The 6000-nt window shown below is 38.5% G+C and overlaps 1 protein-coding gene across 4 annotated transcripts in view; it reads right to left on the reverse strand.

The window, feature by feature from the left end:
* LOC117372131 (CREB3 regulatory factor-like) overlaps positions 1-4400 on the reverse strand; it is a 50698-nt gene extending 46298 nt beyond the window's left edge. The window contains exon 1 of one of the 4 annotated variants that reach the window (XM_055224182.1): positions 4036-4400. The gene's annotated coding sequence lies outside the window, so the exon portion shown is untranslated. The remainder of the gene's footprint in view (positions 1-4035) is intronic. The other 3 variants (XM_055224173.1, XM_055224178.1, XM_033967887.2) reach the window with 3 other exon arrangements.
* Between the last annotated feature and the right edge of the window lie 1600 nt (positions 4401-6000).

Raw genomic sequence — 6000 nt, forward strand, 5'->3', positions numbered from 1 at the left:
ACCTGCGTAGATCTTATAGACTTATACTATGAATGCAGGGACGCCAAATGAATGGTGCTTGTGTAAGGCACACTGCATTGCCAAATAAGTCGTCAGTATTCAGCCATCGAGTGAGTAACATGAGCTGACCCCAGAATGTCTCAGAAGAGATGAGTTTTCAGCATTGCCAGTTTCCTTTTGATCTCAGCAGGAGGCAAATCATGTCCACCGCCTTCACTAGAGCCTGAATGGAGTATGAGTCTATTCAGTGAGAGTAGCTTTTTTGGTATCTGAAAAACTTAATGAAAGAAGACTAGAACAAATGTTTAACACAGTTGTAGCTCAAAGAGGGCAGAGTCTGACCGCCACAGACATTTTAAAGCCCAAAAAATAAACTACAATTAATACATGTGTTTTAAGTTTTTATTGCACTGAAAATGCAGTAAAAACATACATGCTTATTTAAGTGGGCTTGCATCTCCACAAAACTTACTTGTATTTAGTAATTTCACAATACGGCATAAGACTATCTCTACTTCTATAGAGATAAGTATGTTTTTAAGTATGCTTTAAACTATTTTCTATGGAAACATGCAGCTGATGTGCAGATCTCCAGAAAGTTGCACAAGGTTGATTTAAGTTGCTCTCCGTGCCAAACTGTTGAAGAACATTTCCAGTCAAGTAGTGCCACAAGCTACAAGTTAGGTCTGCGGAGAGACAAGTCGGATGCATGTTTTTCTAGTAAATTTTTCTGGCTGAAATGTAGCATGGAAAAGTGTTGTTTCAAACTTTTCCGTCATAGACCCTGATTTGATTACCGGTAAATTTGTGCGCACTTTGAACTTTTTCAACAATAATTACTATCTGTCTAAAGAGCCAATACTCAGAAGATGTAAATGAACAACTATAAGTATTAGCCTATTTAAAAACATAGTCAAGATGAGTTAAAATATAGTCTAGCGTCAAAGTCATGCATGTGTTGCTGACCACAATTACCTACATGTCGGGTATATACTAATAGAAGTAGTATGCCTAATGTAGTTTTTACCTTGAGCATATTTTAATTGCTTGCATTAAAGCATAAAGAGCACCATTGCTTGAAAACGCTATAGTCTAATAATTAGTATCAACATCAGCTATTACACAGAAATGCATATTTGATGGTGAATGGATCTTTTATTCTAAATGGCAATGCAATTTACTTGTTTACAAAGACACTAACGACGCTGTACTCAACATATATCCACGTTCAAATGGGTTTCAAGAGATGCGATCATAATTACTGCTTATGCCAATGACAATTTGCAATGGAAAGACACAATTTTAGTACATTATGTAAAAATATCAATTTATACAAGACAGATGGAGAGCAAGTTTATTACAGTCTACAAAAGCTGTACATTCTGTCTTAATCATGCAAAAATGAAATGTATTTTTTCCTGTATTTGTAACAGTATTATCATATTGTTATTAGTGATGGTTGACTTACACCAAATCTGGTTATTGGGTTTTGGGTCCGATACTTAACACTACAACTGAAAATGTGTCATACTATTTGCATGTTATGCTGTACAATGCAATTCTAGAGGTACAAAGTACTAAATAATAATATAATCATTTGATCTGTATGATTTTAGCTTCTCTCTAAAGTGAACATGGTTATAAAGTTTTATCAAGTCAGTTTAGAAGAGTATAGGACCTTTGCTTAAAGGTGCACTATGCAACTTTTTATTAGGGGGTTCTGCCACCTCATTGTTTCTATGGAGATATTATTGTCAAACTTGTTTGTTTTTTTATCTTGCATTTATTAAATTACTGGAGTCTTTATTGCAAAAAATAAATTAAATAAAACTGCATTTATATTGTGGCATCACCTGTTTGTCTCCATGGGGATAGAGACGTTTTAAGTCACACTGTGGAACATTCAGGCAATAGTGCATCTTTAAATAATAATTTTGAAAAAAGATCGCCTCAAGTGATGTATTGTTGAAAATCTCATCACAACCCAATGCATTCAAACAGAAATATTCACAAAAGCGAAGAGCGAATTTCAAGCAATATGTTTCATTCTAATAAAATACTGCTGTGGGAGTTTGGAGCCACTTGAGTGCAGTTTGCGCAGCTGCAGATGATGCCAGATGGAGGCACAGTCACAGGCCCAGGCAAGTTCATGTGCCATTCGAACAGACCAGAGGAGAGCTGGAGATATGAGGCCAGAATACAACGAACACGTCACATTCAAAATATAGTAATATGAATTAAGACGTTAAGAGGAGGTACATAATGCATTTTTTCAGAGCTAGGATACTACAAAAAGAGACGCTTAAGGGCTCTGACATATCCAAAATGAGGGTATCATAGCCATAAATAATATTAAAATAAGGACATTGCTATGTCTATCGAAAATAATTATTATAAGTAAAAAATAGTCATCTAAAAGCAAGAAAAATTGAGATGGTCATTTAAACTGAAAGCTGCACAATGACACTTTTCTGGGTGAGGAGAGGGGGGGAGGGAGATTGGGGTTTCGTAGCATCTCTATGGAGATGTTATTGCTTTGCCTGGAACTTTCCACAATGTCTCTCTATCTTGCATTTATTAAGTTACAGTTTGTTTTTTTTATTGCTCAACAGTACATCAAAAGTTCATAGAGAGAGCAGACTCGCCTTTCCAGAGATCTGAATTGTAACTTGGCCTGATGGCATCACTTGGTTCCCACCACGAAGATAGATATGTTTAATGCCATACTGTGAAACATTCCAAGCAAAGCAATACTATGTCTGTGGAAACAAGCAGGTAGGATTGACAGTATAAGTCCACAAAGCAGGCAACTTGGCAACTTCAACAAATGAGCTACAGACAATGACCTACACCAAAGCTTATTAATGTTATAACTATAATAGATATAGATTTTAATAACCAAGGTATATGAGTGAACAAGGACAGAACCAGATCAAGACCTGGACTACAATTGGAGACTAAGTACAGACTAAACCCAGAGTGAACCAGGATTGTGCAATGATCTTTACAAAAATATAAACTTATCTCTAAATAAGACATAATTGTGAAATGATTCTTGAACGTGAACCACAGCTTGAGAACCTCTTGTCAAAGTACTGCAAGTCAATTCACCTTTACATAACTTAACAAGTCTGCTGTAGCAACACCAGTGCTTTACTTTTACTTTTAAGGCTTTTACATTACTGGAAATCAATATTCAACTTTGATAGCTGGCCATAACATTACATTAAATTAATACATGTAGACGTAGTCATAAATGTTTAATAGGCTAATGCAACTGTATAGGCTATTATGTTATAAGAGCAAGGCCTTTTCAGCATTGCTTATTCCTGTGCTGCCTAAAACTTTCCAGTATACATTTTCAGGGCATGCAAAGTCAAAGGGCCTCCACGCTCTTGCTTTGTTCAATGAACCGTGAATCTATGTAAATCTATTCGCAAACAGAGTCCATAGCTCTACACTAATTTGCCTGCAATGTTATACGATTTAACTCCAAATAAAACTAGATTACTGGAAGCTATACGCAGCCCACAAGCAACAGATGTCTTCGGTCATGAAAGTCGTTTATCTTCTCTGCATTGCTGTTTAATGTATTTAAAACAGTCTTAATGATTTTAATAAATTGCCTTATCTATATAATTACGTTATGGTTTTGTTTCCATTATTATTAACTCGTGGTTTAAATTCGTTTCATATTTTACTGTAAGATAAAAGCAATTACGTAAGCGTTTTTTTTATACTCATTCCGAATATACTATTGAAATTAAACTACAAAAACTTCACTGTATAAAATAAGGCTAAATTATGCTGCCTTTTAATGCTTTTGGGTACAGTAAATAATATCCTGTAAGCCATACTGTACGTAAATCCGTATTAAAGTAGCCATTTTCACCCGGTAGACAGTTAAAACGCATACATTTAATCGCAATCAACCTCTTCCCAAATCAAAACAAGTGAAAAGCATTTTGTAATTTCTAAAAACCTGGTTAAACAGTCCATAAACAGCGCTGTAGCAAGGCCACGAGAGGGCTTTACCTTACAGCGCGTGTCCTGGTTTGTCCCCTCGCTGGTTTCCTCCCTCCGCTCTCGGACCGTCGGGGCTAAAATGTCCGACTTGGCCTCTCCAGATCTCACCACACCACCACAGCGCACCATCCAAAACAACCCCAGTCAGCGGGGGGAAGCGAAGCACCCGTAGCCCGTATAGTCAAATGCTCTGCGCGACACAAAAATCTACTTGCGCTTATAGTGTCGGCCACATGCAGGAAGTTTGTAGCGAGTGTATAACCTATAAACGGGACATTAAAGATGGTTGCAGGACTGTTAACACCCCCCATCACCATCACCTCCTCCTCCTCGTGCTTCCCTTCCCTCCCCCGCCATTGGTGCACGCGCCTATCGTTTTGGAGATGGAGGCAAAAATATATAGGTCAATGTAAGTTTTACGCACAAGAGCATCGTCGGTCCATGTGCGTTGTAGGCTGAAACCAGGCAGAAGAGCGCAACTTTTATGGTTTAACCTTATGTTTGGGAGACAGTGCACAGTTCTAGTAGTGTGACAGTGTTGCATAGTATTTTATTGGCATATTTGACAAGATATCAACGTGCGTAATTCAACAATAAGCGACAAAACTGATGTTATGGGGTGAAATGCAGATGTAGAGACAGACATAACCCTCTCTCCGATTAGGAGCACTTGAGCGCGTTTCGGAAGAGTCAACATTTTCGAGTTAGGTGTGTTCGGTTTCCTGTTTAGGTGTTTGAAAATAAAAGGCAAAATATAATCAATATTGGTGGAAAGTATTGCGTGGAATAAATAAAGCTTGCCAAAATCTATTTATAACAAACTCATGCACAATAGACCATGTCCTTTATGAAATCAAGAATTACAGAAACTTGTACATCCTCCTCTCGCACTTTTCATTCTTCTTTATGGAAACTGAGGCTTATGGAGTAGTTTTTGTATGTCTCCAAGTGCTCAACCTAAAATGTGCACAATCCCCCTGCCTAAAGGTTAAGATCTGGATTAATGCCCCTGTCTGCACATAGCACTAGTGTTGCCCTCTGCTTTTACAAGGCTGCACCAATGGCACAACCCATCAGACCTACCGCAGAGGGTCCATTTAAGTGTAAACATCTGAGAAAAGTCCTGTTAAAATGGACAGGTTTGATGTCAGTTTTAATTCATATTGAAAATGCTGTCAAAATAAACCCAAAAATCTGGTTATGCAGCAGCCACGTGCTAATTACAGAATAACAGCTGCTTATTAACACCTGACAGATGGCTTGAGTGGAGTATACCCAATGCTCCCAGTTCCCACCTTTCTGGGTAAAATATAGAAAAAAAAGAAGTCATAATCTCGCCTTGATTTAGCAGGCCTATAATCAAATATACATTGTTTAAAGTTGAATGTTGCGTGGTTTATAGTGGGTCACATATTGCACAGTGACCTGGGGGCTACAGTGGAAACATATAAATTAATCCTATTTTTTGTCAAGTATCAGCTATTTTTTTCTTATCAATTCAAGCGTTATCAAAATGCGCTCATGTCCAAACTAAGCGTAGCGTTTGGTTCTTTTATTATGAAATCCTCTTCCCCCCTCTCTCTTGTGGCACACCGGGGGCTTGACTCTCTTTGTAAGCGGATATGTGTTGTGGGTCCACGGCACGCCCTCTTCCACGGGGAGGAGCGACGCGACCCGAGTTTAAGGACAGCGGGAGGACTGAGGCTATGAACCCGGTGACCCGCGCTATTCCCCCGGTCTGTTTTGCTGAGAAGCACCGCTGCCTGGCTCTTCTCCACGGCCATGGAGAGGGCTTACCGTAACAAGTCCAAATACGCACGCGGTTCGCAGGAAATTTATGTGTTTCGCGTGAAGTGGTTTCCCGAGAAGCGAGTTCACTATTGTAAGGACAAAGCTGTAATATTACATAATAGGCCAGAGTGAAAACAAAAGAGAAAGTTTGTTAATACTTTTGACACTTGGATCAACAAAGTA

The sequence above is a fragment of the Periophthalmus magnuspinnatus genome, chromosome 1 (genome assembly GCF_009829125.3).
Source record: "Periophthalmus magnuspinnatus isolate fPerMag1 chromosome 1, fPerMag1.2.pri, whole genome shotgun sequence".
Lineage (NCBI taxonomy): Eukaryota > Metazoa > Chordata > Actinopteri > Gobiiformes > Gobiidae > Periophthalmus > Periophthalmus magnuspinnatus.